The following is a 16,984-nucleotide window of genomic DNA, read 5'->3' as shown; positions in this document are numbered from 1 at the left end:
TCAACAATTACATCACAGATGATACAACTGGTGAGACACCGTATCTGCGCTGGTTATTGTTTCTGTGCAATGATCCTGATAATCCCTGGGCCTTTTAACAGATTTGAAGTCAACTTAATAACCAGTCTGCAGGCACTCACAGGGGGTTGGGAAGACATACAGCACACACATATATATTATTTGAGGCCGATTAATGTTCACCTATCACAAAGGACAAGTGCATATTTTTTCTATTAGAGAAGGTCTACGCAATAGGACAGTGCCAGCACAGTTGGAATTGAAAAGGTTTCCGGACACTTGAGCAGACTGAATGCTTGATACGCCACCCTGTTGTCAATCTGCTGCATATTATCGCTCATGTAACAAATGCTCCAGCAACAAATCAGTTGGAAATGCTCACAGTTTGCTGGAGCCTAGTGGAACTAATTTCCATGATTGAATGTCATATTGATAATTATACTGTAATTGGTCCTCACTTGGCCCACTTTTCCCAAGGTCACAGCCGACTGGAGCTTATCCCTGAATGCATTGGGTGGGAGGCAGGGAACTACCATGGACATCTCACCAGTCCATCAGGTCGAACAAACACCCTCTCATTTACCTATGGGCAATTTAGACTGCAGTCCATCTGATTTGGAGTGTGGGAGGAACTCAAAGATTTGGAGGGAACCCATGAAAACACGAAGAGAAGCAGGAGATATTTTATATCCAATTTTTACATAATTTTAATGATCCTGTAGGAAATTTCAGTAGGAGTTTTGATGTTAATTAACGCTGGCATTATTCTGTCCTTGAAGAGCATGTTTGATTACTCATGGGCTAAGAAAAAAGCAGTAGAAAATACATTTTTCTATGTTGGCAATTGGATGATGGTATGATGTACGGCATATTGAAAGAAAACTTACTATGTGACTATGTGTGGAACACTAAGCTGAACGTTGGTCTGTGGGATTGATCACCAATTATAACAATCACTTAATTCCTGTTCCTCACTTCCCACATTAGTTTTTCCAAAATCTGACAATATACAATCATCCTTATTAAACAGAAACCATCACGACTGGAAAGAAATCTTTATCCTCAGATTAAATATTTAAACTTTCCCTAAGCAAAGAACATAATGGTTTAGTAGTTTCCAAATTAACCAGCTCTCACTGGCAAAATTAGATGATGAGCAATAACAGTGACTAATGTAATGAAATGACTGTGTCACTTTTATGTTTCGTATCTGACAGAAAAGTCGCCTCAAGGTATTTAATATAAATCAAAAAAAAAAAAATGCAGTGTCTTTATGACACTCAAGTCCTCGAGAATGCAACTAAAACTCTCACATTCCTGTAATTAATTTGACTTCCTCTCCATATCCTTTGCTTTACCCTCTGGAGGAGCTGGTTTCCTCTCCTCAACCATCCATATGCTTCCTTTAAGGAAGGATGCCATCACACCTCCTCCACTCTGAAGGTTCCACCCTTTCCTCAGTTTAAACCCATGACCCAGTCAAGTTCAACAGTGAAGTCTGGATTGGGTGTGCAATATTAATGCACTGTTTCGTACATTAAGTCCTGATCACATCTCAGTGTGGAGTACAAAGGGGCGTATTTGTACATGTGGGTGTGCACTTATACATTTCTTGAGTGCATACGTACTGTATGTGCTTTGTGTGTGTGTAAGGGACTGTGGAAAGAGCAAAGCAACCTCAGAATTATTAAAAGCAAATTACCTTTGAGACAAAGTGGTGTCTCAATATTGCTACCAGCTATATCAAATTCTCCTGTAAGCTTAATATTATGAAACATAGCCTGAATGTTGTATCACTTAGCTGTAATAGTCCAGGGACCAGGACATGTTGTTTAAGAGATTGAATCTGTGCATTGGTGTGTGGTGATTCCTCCTGTAAAACAATATCTTGTTTATTGACAGACAAGACACTCATGGACAGCATCAAAACTTCATATTGCAGACAATTCATAGTAAACAAATTTCAGCTTTATATGAGGACAATGTGGGGGTGCTGTCTTTTTTCATAGTCTCTAAAGGAGGCTGGATGAGCATCATAGTTGCAATAACAACAGTTGGGCACGGGGGGCACCATCCACCCACACAGGACATCTATATCTGTGGATTCATTTGTGACTCACTGAGAAAAAAGCGCCGGCTCTGTGACTAAGGGGGGAAGAGGAGGAGGAGTGTGAAAGGCAGAGAGAGGAGAGGATAACTTGCTCGAGAGCAAGCAAGCTCCATGAATCATCGTTGGGATCCCATGAACACACAGGGTGGTGAAGCCTCCCCCTTAACAGTTCCAGAGGAAGCCTCTCCCACAGGGTGAATAGGTGAGAGCCAGGGAACTTCCTCCTGCAGGCGAACATTCACCTCTGTGGTAGAAAGTCAGGACATCTGGATTTTAAAAGGTGCGAATGAAGTTGGGGTCACTCATGTCAAGCAGCACCAGAATCCCTAATTGCTGTAAATCACCTGAAGGCTGTAGCCCATTGCCAGTTCAGAGTCATTAAAAATTAATGCAGGGAGCTTTGTCTTATCAGAGTACCACTGACTCACCGGTGAAAAGGCATTTGAATTCTAGTGGAAGAAAAACATTGGTCTGAAGTCCTACCTTTCAAGCACGTGCTGCTTTCTGCAAAGAAAACCAATGCATACGTTTTCCCAATTTTTCAAGAGCTACATGACTAAATTTCTTGCATATTTTAAACATTACTCCATATTCTCTGCGAGGCTTATGCTGATTTTTCACACTTGTGTGGGAATGTCTCTGTGAATGTGCCTTGGCTTGCACTACCACCATATGTGTGAATGCGTAGTTTTCACACACCTGTGTATGTCTATGTCGCAAGCCAGAATTTGTAAAAACCCTTTTATGTCATAACCAACTTTAGCTAAATGTGACAGCAGAGGATATCTGTGGGAGAGTGAAGACGTCTTAAAACAGCAAAGACATACATAGGAATAGATTATTCAAGAGCAGGAAACACCAACGCAGAAGTAAATGCAGTAAAAGTACTAATATGTCCTACGGAAATACAATAAAGTCAATAAAGGTAATTCTCCCTTCAACCTACAAAGTACCATTATGCTTTTTGAATGAGCACAAGGTGTTACAAGTTAACCAGAATGGCATTTCATTGAATAAGAGGAGGGGGAGTCACCTTTGTATTGCATCATGATTGTGTCACTCTATTGGCATGGATACCGTCAATGGTGTCACATTCTTAAAGCTGCAGAATGTTGAACCGCCTGTTTTAAGAGGAAGTGTGCACCCTCCTCTGATTCATAACACAGCTTCACAATTTTCATCAGAGCTTAACGTAGGATTTAAAGAGGGTGGGAAGCTCTGGAAGACAACTCCACAATCATGTGTTGATTTAAATGTAATACACAGAGTCCTCAAAGCAGGACTCAAGCTAGATTTAAACAATTTCTTTGTTCTACATCACAACAGAGACTATTTACTAAATGTCAGTTGTGTCTTTGTTAATCCTGTATTTCCTGTGTAAGGCATGGTTACCATTCAAAACCATTCTGTCCTATTTACAGGTTGTATCTTGTGCATTTAACATGTAGTAGAAGTAGAAAATTACACAACAGTTGGGCCCAGTGACTACACACAGCATCTTAAAGTTCCTGTCCTCATTGTGAAGTTCCCAGCTTTGTGCAACCCCTCTGTGAACCTAAATGAGGTTGGCAACTGGAAGAATTGCCTGAGAAATACATGGCTGACTCCTGGATGGCTGGTTGGATGGGACAAATGTCTAGAAAGTAGTAACTGGAAATGGGGAGAATCTTGCATCCACTGATTGTTATTCAGGGTTTAGGGGCTTAGGTCTATGCCAGCATGCACTGGGTGGAAGGCTTGGATATGTCCTGTATAGGTAGCCAGTCCATCATGTTGTAAGTAAGTACAAGACTCAAGTAGTCAGATTCACATTTACACCTTTGGGCAATTCAAAGTCTGCAACATGAGAGCATGCAAATTCCACACAAGGACCTGTCTGCAAACCAGAGATCATTCTACAAACTGTATTTATATATCTGTTGTCATGTAAGGTAATATGTCAGTCAGTCCCTAAATACTGGTCTCACCAAAATAAATTTAAAATGGTGGCATGTCAGGACAGTTGCTGAATTACAAATCCTTCTGTGACACTCACTTCCCTCAGGCTCTCCGAGGTCTGATTCACGCATCTCTGCAACAGCTGAGGTCAAAAAGTCCTGAAACAAAACAGGATGAGTATTTGTTGACTGGATTTTTTTGTTTGGGAGTTGTTTTTCTTGTGACAGCTATTTTGGAAAATAAAACTGCACACACCTAATCCAGATGTTTTTTAAATTTATATTTCTCTGGATCATCTCCATCCATGGTCACAACTCCATCTGATAAATACTTTGAATTCCTGTATATGTGTTCACAGTTTGGCTCAACATACAGCAGTGTACAGAGCTTATGTGGTAATAATTCATAGGTTGAGGATATACTGTGATTCAGTGTAGTGTTTTCTGTCAACAAACACCATGTGTTTTCTCTCTGGCTGTTTACAAGATACAGTCTAAGGTAGACGTCATCCACTGTGTCAATGTTTAACGGTGTTGCAGTGTTAAACCCGGAAAACAATGGATGAGGTAACTCTTGGAGGCAAAAATTGCCTTTCTTCTCGGGCTGTTTTGAACAAAGAGGGGTTGGGGGGTGGTAAAAAGAGGAGAGGGAGGAGAGGAAGGGGAGGACCTTTCAGGCCTTGGTTCCCACTGACTGTGTGCAGCTGGGGGAGCAAAACAATAATGTGAAACAAACAGTGAAAGGAATAAACATGACCACTCCCTTGGGAAAGTCCCTGTGGTACCTGCAAGCTAATATGCCAGCCTGTGCTTAAGCACAGCCATGACAGAAACATGACATCAGAAATCATGAACTTCAAAGTCAACATTTGTATAAGCACATTACATTAGTAGCAGCAGTATACCTGATAGCCAAAGGCCATTTTAACTATTGGATGGATTGCCGTGGAATTTTGTAGAGACATTCATGGTCCCCAGAGGATCCTAAGTCCTACTGACTTTTCCTCTAGCGCCACCATGAGTTTGATATATATACTGTATATATATATATATGCAATATGTGCAATAATGATCCAACTATCTAGGTATCCCCAGATATTTCTATGAGGTCCTTTCACTGACATCGTCAACCATACATGTCAATGAAATCACCAGCAGCTGAAGTAAAGCTTTTTAACAGTCATTGTTCTCTTAATTATCCCTCAGTATCCAGTTGAGCTTCCGGTGCACTCTGAGTCATCAGTGGTAACTATCATGGAGAGAGAGAGAGAGACAGAGAGAGAAAGGGGAGAGGATGCAATGTTCTTGGCCTCCAACACTGAAGTGTGGTTATTTTCACTTTGTCACAACCTGTTATTGCTCTATTCTCTTCAGTCTATCATACTTAGTCAATGGCTGTAACTGGTTCAAACTGTCTTTAAAAAAGCACCACAGATTGATTTCATTTTGTTCACAGCATGCAAAATCAAATTATAAAACATTGCTATACTCCAACACCTAGATGCAATATGGAATCACCTTTGTGGTGACTGAAGAGCCAGTGTGGGAGGATAAAGTAAAAGGATAATGTATCAGTATATATATATATATGTATATATGTATGTATAATGTATACTCTTACATACAGGTTTCTCAAAATGATTGCAAATATCTAACATACGTTGCATCATCTCAGATGTCTCTAATTTGCATGTCGAATCCAACACTCAGTGAATGCAGCATGCGAGCATTTGAACATCTGCTGTCATAATGCCTCATATACAAAACACACTAGTGCTTGACACTTTTTGCAAAATGGATCACACATAGCCATGTGATTTTACCATGCTATTGTAAGCTAATTTCTTTGATTGATGAGTCAGCTTGGCTTTGTAAATATTTGTCTCCTACTATGCTTGATGTAGCCAGCATTATTCAGGCCTGCTCCCCATCATGTTTACCCACGCACTAGAGAGAAAGAGCTGCCTCTGTACCCTCAACCCATCATCTGGCTCCCACCTCTGTTTACCAAGCTACATGTGTCCTCATTAAAACGTAGAGTGCAGCTGGCTAGACAACACACAGGGGCTTGTTGTCCTGGACCCTGTGGTTAATGGAGGAAAGTTCATCACATCAGAAAGCCCCTGGTTCAGTTAAGGACCACTGACAGTCAACCGCACACCAGGCAAAGACACATGTTGTTGTGGGAAGTTGTCTCTTAAACAATAACTATTTGGCAGTGGTGCTCAAGATGCTGGAAAAAGTCCACTTGAATGTAATGAAAAAAAATGTGATTTGATTCTACCTACAAAAAAGGCCGGTCTTCAAACAGTCTCCTGTGTTGTTATTATGCAGGAAGTGCACTGCAGAAAGGTTTGCTGGAGAGAGAAAAAGAACAAAGACAGAGGAGAGAGAGAAGACAAAGAACAGAGTGGGTGACCTTTAGTAGACAGAATGTAGATTGGAAAGAGCAGCACAATCTTTTCAAGCTCTCTGAAGAGTCAGAGAGGATTCTGGGCAGCTTAACGGGTTGTAATTACATGTTACTCTATCTGGATGAGAGGACGGAGCAGTCAGCAAGGACAGGGGGTGGGTGCAACTGGCACTGTGTATATAGGAGAAGAAAAGTACTCAAGTCTGCAGGCAAATATTTGGCAGTAAAATGTATTTAAAGTAAGTAGTAAAAGTTACAGTGCGCATTCTGACAAATGCTCCTTTTGAAAATGTTATATTATTGCTGCATTATCCTGGAAGCAATTTGTTTATTGTCATTTCTGCAATCTTTTAACTCCTCGAAAACCAAATTTCCTCCAGGATCACAATAAAGTTAAAGTTAAAATTTTGGCAGTACATCATATTTTATAAACCAATTGTATGCTTTTCGTGTAAAACCTTATTCCTGAAAACTAACCATCAGATTTATATAATGTCAGATGTATAATAAATCACCCTGAAATGTAGTCGAGTGAAAGTGCCAGTATCTCTATGCTGAAATACAGAACTTGATCAAATGCACTTTGTTTCTTTCCACCTCTGTGTGAATGTATAAGTGTGTCTGTGTGTGGGTGCAAGAGAAAGAAAGAGAGGGGACGAAGGACATGATGTGAATGTGTGTGTGTGTGTGTATGTGTGTAGCATGCATCTGTGAACTTGCAGTCTGTTTGTCCATGTATGTGTGTGTGTATGTGTGCGTTAACCGAGTGTTAAATAACGACCACATGGGGCAAGGGTGGCTGGTGTTGCTGGGTGGTTGAACATGATGGCTCTTGACAAAGTGTCTGTGTGTGTGTGTGTGTGTGTGTGTGTGTGGCTGTAGGGACAAGGCTTCAGTGGAACAGACAGTAACTCCAAGCTTGACTGAACTTTACCCCCAGCATTAATAGAGGCTTTGCACAAACATGTAAACACTGGCAGCCACTTTTAAAAACGTTCACTTTCTGTGTAGTATTGAAGAAGGTGAAATATTTGAATATCAGGACATTACTGTGACATGTTTACAAAATCCAGTAATGAGACTCAAAAGCATTAGTTTTGATTGTATGTTTCTCAGTTATGAGCACATTAACTGCCACTGTTTGGCATTTAGCAGCTTCCACAAGGGAAAGAAATCAACGATGTAGATGCATAGAAAAATTTTCTCTCAACATCACCATCAGCATAATCATGCATCATCATCATACTTGTATCATTCTTGATATCTTTTTCATGTCAACATTACAAATTACATAATCTAATTACATCATCATAATCATCAGCCTTCACTGCATAGTCTGAGTCAGTTTCAGATTTTAATTTATTTTATTAAATTAAATTACATCACTTAATTACACCATTGTCGTAATCATTATCATCTTCATCACAGCATAGTCTGAATAGTCTTCCTCATTGGCAGAGTCTGTCATTGGCTGTCTTTATCATATTACATTTCCACAGCATTATTATCATTTTTGTCGAGCAAGGATTTTATTTTATTTTTATTTCAGTGTTGAAATGCTGCAGTACCAAAACTAGCAGTGACTCATGTAAGCAGGGGAGGCTGCAGTTGACAGAGGTGACCTTACGAATAAACGACTCCTTGATACATCATCTTTGTGTGTGTGTCTCCATGGATACGGCAACAGGAACCAAGCCAAACCTGAGTTATGATGATCTAAAGCCAACGCGCTGTAATGTGACTTACATTGGCGGAGTTCGTCATGGTAACAAGCTCCACAGTAATGCACAGTGAGACAGGACGGCATTGTGTGATAAAGTTTTAGATGTGACTTCTAGCCTTTTAGCGTAATAACACTGTGGATGAGGCAGCTCTGACAAGTGAGGTGGGATTTCTAAGTAATGTTTCCCTCTGTGTTCTCAGAGTTTTCTTGCTTGTTATTGATTCCTATGACCATTATCAATGTAAAGTTTTAAAGATTTTACACTGTAAAATGACAGATTTTGGCCTTGTGTTTCTGAGACTAACTGTCTAAACATAGGCTGCGACCTCATGCTAGATATTTCAAGTGAAACGGCAGCTCCTCTGAATCAAAGAGCAAAGGTTTTTTTCAAGACTCACTTTTTCTGAGCAGCAATATTCAGCTATCACGTGAGAAGAAATCCATTACAGTAGAAACAGAGTTACAAGTTTCTCCACTGATGATAGCCTCAATCAACCAAAATGCCCTCTTAGCATGGATTACTGACAAGGCCTATCAGGCACAGGCCCAGAAGCCCAAGGGCTAAAGGGAACCCCAAAGCCAGAGCCTCTGTCTGAAGAGTTATTAACACCTCTCTTTAGAGTTTTTACTTTTGATCCTTAAATATGAAATCATGAGTGTGATCTAATCATTTTATTGTACACAGCACACAAGTGGGCTACAGTAACCCTACAATAAAATTAGTAAAGTAATTCAAATATGTTTGACAGCAGAATAGCTTTTGGGGGTGCTGTAAATGCCTTGGTCCAGGGACCCATTGTCTCCTAATGCAGCCGTGCCTTTTTGCGTACTTTGATGTAAGTGTTTCAGCTGTGTTTGAGCAAACATACACTGGAAGCACCTTGTGAACATCATTTTGATTGAGTTATAGTCTCATACGGTATTCTTTTATGGCAATTTAAAAGAGAAAAGAGGTAATGATGAATAACTAAAGATGAAACCCTTGCAGTCCAAGGGGCTCTGTGTTTAAAATTGATTAGAATTTCAAAACTTCAGCTGGACCTTGGGAAAGACCTCAACAAACAGATCAAGAGGAAGAGGGACGTCTTTTTGTACAGTGTTCCCTTGGGGTTGCATAATGTGTGCCGCAGGAATCCTGGGGGGCACTGATTGTCGCAGGAGTTGCCACGAACTCAGACAAAGGCCAGAAAGCGGGGATGAAAGGTGTATCTAGCAGCACAAATGAAATCACAGACATTTTAAGGAAAACTGAAGGGTTGTATTTGGTAATAGGGCATAAAATGTCAGAGCAGCCGGAGAATGAAAAATGTGATGTACCCATCCCTGACATGAAAATGTCACACCATGCAAAGCCCCTGCATGAGAATGGTGGTAATGTTTGGAATCAGTGAACAACAGAAAGTACCTGCTTTGGTATTCGGGGAATGCAGCTCAACAACTTCACACTGCAGTGATCAGAGTTTCAATGACATCTTGAAAATGAATGGCATGCTAATGATCCTTAAATATCATGTGGCATGAGCAGTGAGCATGATGTCATATTCTCCTTTACTATGCAACCATCTTTGCTACTTTACCCCATTGGAAATTACTTGAACAATCCATCATTTTGTTTTGTTATTGAATTGTAAACTTGAATTGCATTCAGTGGTTGTCCGTAGAGAGACGGTAAATGGAGCAGACACAGTGAAATGTGAGATGGCACCAGGATTTGTATTCAGCACATTACCCCAGGCTGCGTTTGTTCTCAGACTATCTTCCATTGTCACATGTTTTTGTAATATTTCAGCTATTTTCATGATTCATACCCAGATATTTTACAAAGAAAAATCTATGTCTTTTCATTTGCCCTGGCAGCTTTTGCAGAGGAAGCATCTAAATCCTAAAATTTGTCCTTGACATATTCCGTAAACCTGCAGGTGCAAACGAAATAAGGAATCTAAATCAAAACAGAGACAGAACCTGTGTCAACCAACCACACTGGCTTCACAGAGAGAGCCTATAGTTCCTTGCTCACAAACTCATAATATAATGGTTACATTAACTGACTGTAATATTGTAATATGTCACTGATGGGGTCTTTGTGAGGAAGTCTCACAACTGTACGTCACATCACTGCACGATGCTCTGATAATTCCTGTGCTCACTCATGTTTGGCATTTTATCTCTTTCATGATTCATGCTTCACCTCCATGACTCCCGCACTTCACCATTTCCTTTCTTCCATCCCTTCGTAGTCTTTTAAGCTTTCATGGGTTTCTTTTTGCACCCAGTCTTTCATGCCCCTCCCTGTGTTTTTTCTCTCTCACTAGCTTCCTCTTCCTACCTCTCTACTCCCTTCATCACTCTGTCTCTTCTATATCTCCCTCTCTCTTTGCCTCCTGTGTACATTAGTATTCTGTTCAGTCCCAGTCGGTCTAAGCAGGCAGGCTGAGGCTGTCTGCTCCTCTAGTTTGAACCCACTGGAGTGAGGCACCCCAGCACAGCAGAGCGCTTTATTCATCAGTGTGTAATTACTCAAACAGACACACACACACACAGCCTCACATATAAACTTACTGCCTAATCTCTACCTATCTCTGTACCCTCCCTCCCGACTATCTCTCTCCCTCTTCTGTGTGGTGGTAAGTAGTTCTGCTGCAGTGCGAGCTGCCCCTGAGTGCAGTCGGCGCTGACAGGTTTCATTAGAGCTGTAATGCAGCCTGTCTCAGTGTCTGCCTTGATAAGTCCTGCAGGACAACACAGACCCAACACATCACGACACAGCCCTGTACACAACACAGCACGACACAACGCAGCATGACAAAGCAAAAAAAAAAAGAAGGGGAAAAAAGGGAAAACAGCACAACACATCATCTTGACACAGCACGACACATCATCTTGACAGTCACTTTGAAATTACAGCATCGCCAATCAAAACAGCTTTATTTACAAAATAAATAAAATAAAATAAATGATGAACTATTCCACTGTAAATTTCATGTAAAATTCACACATACTATAAACACTGCATCCTGGAGGATTAGGCTGCTCTGTAACATTGTTTTTTAACTGAATATCTGCTGTATCTTAGTAACCCAGATGGCATTTGTAAAGACATTCAAATGTTCAGTGGTGCAGAATATGCTAATTCTCACTTCAATGCCAACTCAAGCAAAACAGGATGCTTCAGCTCCTGCTAGGGAAACATGATAATTTCAGTGCTGCTGCAGGAGCCCAGCCTCCATGTTTTTCACTCTCCAGCAGTCTGGCCATCAATGGCAAACAAGGGCTGCTCGGAGAAATGAAAGCAGAGAGCTAACCCTCAAGCCATCGCTGAAGAGTATCAGAGGTTTGATGTTGTCACTGAGATCTGTTGTAGGTCTTGACAATGTGTGGACGTGCAGTACAAACATGGAAAACACACACACACACCACTCTGTTCTCTGTCCCTGTTGACCCATGAGGCACCAGTTCACAACCCAATGCTCGATTTTTCAGATGTCAGATCTGTCACCACACAAACTGTGTGATCTCAGCCACGTATCACTTTCAGTACAGTCCTCATACGTAACTTGCAAGTTGCCTGCTGGTCGAAGTATTGACAGTTGAATAACTTTGGAACATTATAGTCCTGAAATGTATTAAAGTTATAATTTATAAGATTTCAGTCCTGGTTGATCGACAGTGGCCCTGCGTGAAAAAAACAGAGCCCTCTCATTCATTTGAATGTGTTTAATGTGAATGAGAAGGAGGGGGAAATGTTGGGTTTGCATTAGCAGTAACTTAATACAGCTCTGATGTGATGGTGTAGGACAGTGAACAGTGAACAGTGAGGCATGTGGAGTGTGTGTGAAGGCAATTTGAGTCCTGCATGGGAATGGTGGAGTCCGCCACTAACAATGAAACATACTATGAAGAGAAGTAAGTACAGAATATAAATAAATTGCAAGGCTAATGCTGAAAGACCGTTGTCTTTAAAGTGTTGAAAACCACATCACTCTCTGAACATCCCTCTATGCTATCCAGATGAATCAAGTCAATGAACCCCGTAAACTTTACTGCTTAGCTGCTCAGCAATGTTTTCACTTCCCTGCATTCAGTCACTGAGTTCAAGAGGTGCTTCTGTGTATGTATGTGCATGTTGTGCTACACAATTTTGAAGTTGCCTGGTTGGAAAGGTTGATCCATGTCACAAAAACAAAACTGAGTGCAGACGGCATCTCACCAGCAGAATCCCACTGGCCGTCTCCATGAACTGTATGTCCCCAACATCAGCTTATTTGGTAGCGCACAAAGCTATCAAACTGCCTCTTCAGATGGACACTTCTCTCTCTCTCTCTCTCTCTGTCTCTCTCTCTCTCTCTCTCTCTCTCTCTCTCTCTCTCTCTCGCTCTCTCCTTTGTCTGTGTCATTTTCTTACCCGCATGAAAGTCATTGTGTTCCTACAAAGCCTTCCAAGCACCGTGACAAACTCATTTCAAGCTGTGGTCCTGTGAGAGCGCAGTGACGTTCTAGGACAAATCAGACGCCCAAATTGTCCGCTGCATGAAGCCTGGGGTGTAAGCAACACTTTAGGCATGTGTTGTTATTTCTAGGAAGAATGCAGAATGTACTCAAAATTGTTGAAGGGTTTTAATTCTTTTTTAAGCAGTTAAGCAGATATTTTACCTTTAAAAAGCTAACATACTACAAGTAATGGTTTTCACAGCCTCACCTTAATTCTCATTTCTTTGCCTGCTATAAACAAGTGAGTCAGCCTTGGTATTGTTGGTATGTCATTGAGCAACTGGTGATTGGTATGGACAAGCTAAAGGCATTCAAAGCAATAATGATGCTGGCAACACAATGAAATGTTCTGTGTGGATGTGGATTCTCTTGTCTTTTGAATTTGAACTCTGACAGTATAAAAGAGAGGTTATAAACAAGATCATTTACAAAACCTCTTAACTGCCTGACAAAAAGTTTAGGGATTCTTATTCTGGCTCTTAAACTTGCACGGCATGTCAGACATGCCCAGACATTTTCTGTAGCTGCCGCTCAACATTAAGCCTTAACAGAGAAGTCAACAGATCCTATTACATAATTAAGACAAACAACCTCAGTTAATGATCTGATTTTAATGCCGTAACATTAACATTATACAGCTTGTTTACATTTGTCTTGTTCTTATTTTATGTCTACAGGTCATAAAGAGAACTAATATTTTCATGCCATTTTTACTGCCAAGGGAAGCCCAGAAAAAATAAGTAAAAATAAACATAAATTATTCACTCTTGAATCCACCAAACAGCTACAACTACAGTGAATCACTGAAATATGTTATCACGTGGAGGTGTACCCTCAACATCCTCTAAATATTTGAACACACTTCCTGTTCAAAACACAACAGCTGGTACAGCATTCAGAATATTAACCTTCAAGTCTGAATAAAAGATAAAATAAATCTGTCAATGCCTACAACTGCGTCATCAAATAGAAGTCTCTCTGTCCCCTTCAAGGTACAACCTTAAAAGCACCCTTATGACTTTTATTATTTTCTCATCCTCTGCGTTTTGTTTTTGTTTTCTATTGTGAAGCACTTTGTGACGTCTGCTCTTGAAAGTCGCTACATAAATAAACATACTTACTTCCTATACTGGTGTCTGTTGGTCAATTCATAACTGACAATGACATAAATATTCTCAATAATCTTCACACATTATTCCTCAAACAAAAAAACAATATATAGAACGTGTATTTCACAGATTTCACAATACTTTCTTGTATAATATATATGCAACCTCTCGCAAATACAACACAATTTATTGGGGAACTTGTGGCGTTCTTTAGAAAGAATTGTTCACGATTTGTACTTGTGGGGTGAACATCTCAGCATGAGGGACCTCTTTAAAAAAAATGTCTCAAATCTCTTACAAATCACATTTGCATTTTCTCTTAAGTACACAAGTAGTACACTGATATCAATGCAATCTATTTAAACTAGCAAGTAATTAGGTTAATGGTAGGGGTTGAGCATGCACAGCAGTTAGTGATAGAGGATTGGTTTTAAATTGTGAAAAACAATACAGTAGTATACTAGCAGTACACATTCTTTTCAGTACTGTTTCATGTTTCTTCACCATTACCTCCCTGTCATATCTAACAGTAATGGGAACATTGCAGTTTTGTTGCAGAGAAACCTTCAGATACATCATTTTATGTGAAAAGTTGCAGTATATCCCTGTACAAAACCCTTCCAAACCAAAATAATGTCTTCTTTTGAAAACAAGCAGAAAAGCCACAGTACTGTTGATTTTGTTATCCTGCTAAAGGCTCAAGTGCACCTGTCGAGGAAAGCAGAGACAATGGGGTAAAACGAGCTCATCCATCAACTCCTCTGAGCCCTTCCCATCTCCCTCCCCCTGCTCTCTGTTTCCTGTTGTGCAGGAAGCGTAGCTAAATCCGCTCCACCCACTGGTCGGAGGGTAAACACTGCGTGGGACAGTGAGATAGAGAGCAAGGGCAAGTGAGCAAGTGAGGTAAAGAGTGAGTGAGTTGTTAATAAACAGCCAAGACTGATTACAACCAAGAGGGGCTCTTTGAACAGATGAGCTAAAGTCAACATGGATTTATTAAAGGAAGGTGAAATTAAAATGCAGTGCATCCAAAATCAAACAGTTTTGCTCAATGTAACACACAAAGCAAGGTCTCTGCAGCTGTACATTTCCATTGTTAGAGGCTAGCAATGGCTCATTAACTCAGGAAACAGTCTGGCAGGAGAAGAACTATCGGGTTAATTTAGGCTGCAGGAAGCCTTGTGCTTAGACAGCCAAGTCTTTCCTGCTGGAAGGAAAGGTGTGATCGCTTACGCACTCACTGATCTGCAGCTGCAGATCCTTTCATGTACCACCAACAATCCACAGTTACATTAGTGTATGTGGGGTAAGTGTTTTTGCTATTAACTTATACTACCTTAAAGGGGTATCACTTCACATTCTGTATACATTGTAAGGGTAGGATGTCAGTTAAGACTTTCTTAAGGTTAGTAAATTTTGAATCAATGCTTTAGAGATTAGAAATAAGCTGTTATGTATGACTATAACAAAACTTTTTGGGTTTCTAAGTTGTGAGCCCAAGTGACAGCAGGGCTGAGATCAAAAAGTGGCTAACAGTATGCCACTCTTAGGTTAGAGGTGCTGATTTTTAGTGTGTGCTACTGTTGCTGATCGGTATGCTACTGTTGACAATCGGTATGCTACTGTTGACAATCTGTATGCTGCTGCAGCTGTTTTTCTTGAGGGCACTTATAAACAGCTTCCCACCAGCATACATTGATTCATACTAACATATATAACTACTGATTATGCTATGGCACTGTCGTGTGCAACTTATGAATACTTGTTACTCGTGTTCCGCTATACCACTCTCTACTGCCATGTATTGATGGTGTGTCACTCTTGTATTAACAACATTTGCCAGCTCTTCATGGTACGCCACTATGACTGATGGTTTGCTATTGCTTTCTGATTGGCATGTGGCCCAAAAAACAGCATGTCGATTTCATGTTCCACGGCTCGCCACCACAGGGCTTACATAGGTTTGGCTTTCATCTGCGACAGCTTCCTGGATATATCCTACTGGATATCTTCTATAGTGCCATATGACACTTACAACGAGAGTGGCATACCATTGGTATACGTTGGTGGAGTGGCACCTCAGTGGAACATGACTGACATCCTGTCGTGCTGTTTATAACTGGCACAGAGCAGCAACATATCATTATCAGCAGTGGCATATGCCAGAACCACCTGAACCAAGAGTGGTAAACCATTAGCCGCTCTTCAATTTCAGTATCACTCACAAGCGAAGGATCACTTTGGTTTATGTAGCTAGCTTTTTTTTGTCAAGCCCCTAAATGAACCTTCCCTGAAGAGAATGTGGGGTATGTGGGGATCTTGCAGCAGAGTCTTCATAGTCAGTCAGTCAGTAAGTAAGATTTGCAGGGATGTTAGGCCAGCTATTTCTTGTTTGAAAACATCCTGGTAACACCTTACAATCATTTTCATCTTGATGTTGGCCAGAGTGAGCTCTCATTCAGCCATTCACAGCAGAAGACAATAAGAAAATGTCAAGCATGTTTGAGAGGCCGGCACATCCCAGAACCGCACCAGCATGAGGGGGCATGACAATTACATTGCCCAGTCGGTGCCTGGCCTTTGCAAGTCCCCATTAATTACTTGCTTCACCTTAATTACCACCTGGCAACCCAAAAGTTATTTTTGTTCATTATTTATTTCTAAAGCATTGAAAAGTAATTCGTTAATCACAACAAAGTGGCAAGGCAAATTATTGACAACTTAAAAGTATATTTCGAATGTTCCCTTATTGTTATGTGGTATTTTGTACACATGCTTGGGACAGTAATGCGGAAAATGTGCTTATCAGTTAGCTGTCTATTCAGATTTCATCCTATTCCTGGACAGTCTAAATGATTCAGCATGAACATGAGAAAAGGCTATTGAAGTTGTGAAGAGGAGTTTAACAGTGGTCCCACAGCTGAATAATGAGCTGTCATTTCTGCTGATGTCTATCAGAGTCCTGAAAAAGCTGCTCAGAGCTGCACTTTTTGTGCACTTATATCTCCTCAGTCTATTCCAGGAAACAAAAAAACATCCACAAGGTTCCCTCTGATTCAGAAACCTTACTATGTAATGTGTCCCACTACAGTGAAAATTTGGCAAGCAAATGGCACCTCTCTTGTCATTTGGTTGTATTTACCTATCAGCACTGGGCATCTCAGTCTGCCATTTGTGAGGTCAAGT

This window comes from Enoplosus armatus, chromosome 4 (genome assembly GCF_043641665.1).
Source record: "Enoplosus armatus isolate fEnoArm2 chromosome 4, fEnoArm2.hap1, whole genome shotgun sequence".
In the NCBI taxonomy this organism is placed as follows: domain Eukaryota; kingdom Metazoa; phylum Chordata; class Actinopteri; order Centrarchiformes; family Enoplosidae; genus Enoplosus; species Enoplosus armatus.
The sequence above is the reverse complement of the archived record's forward strand: the minus strand, read 5'-3'. Positions refer to the sequence as shown.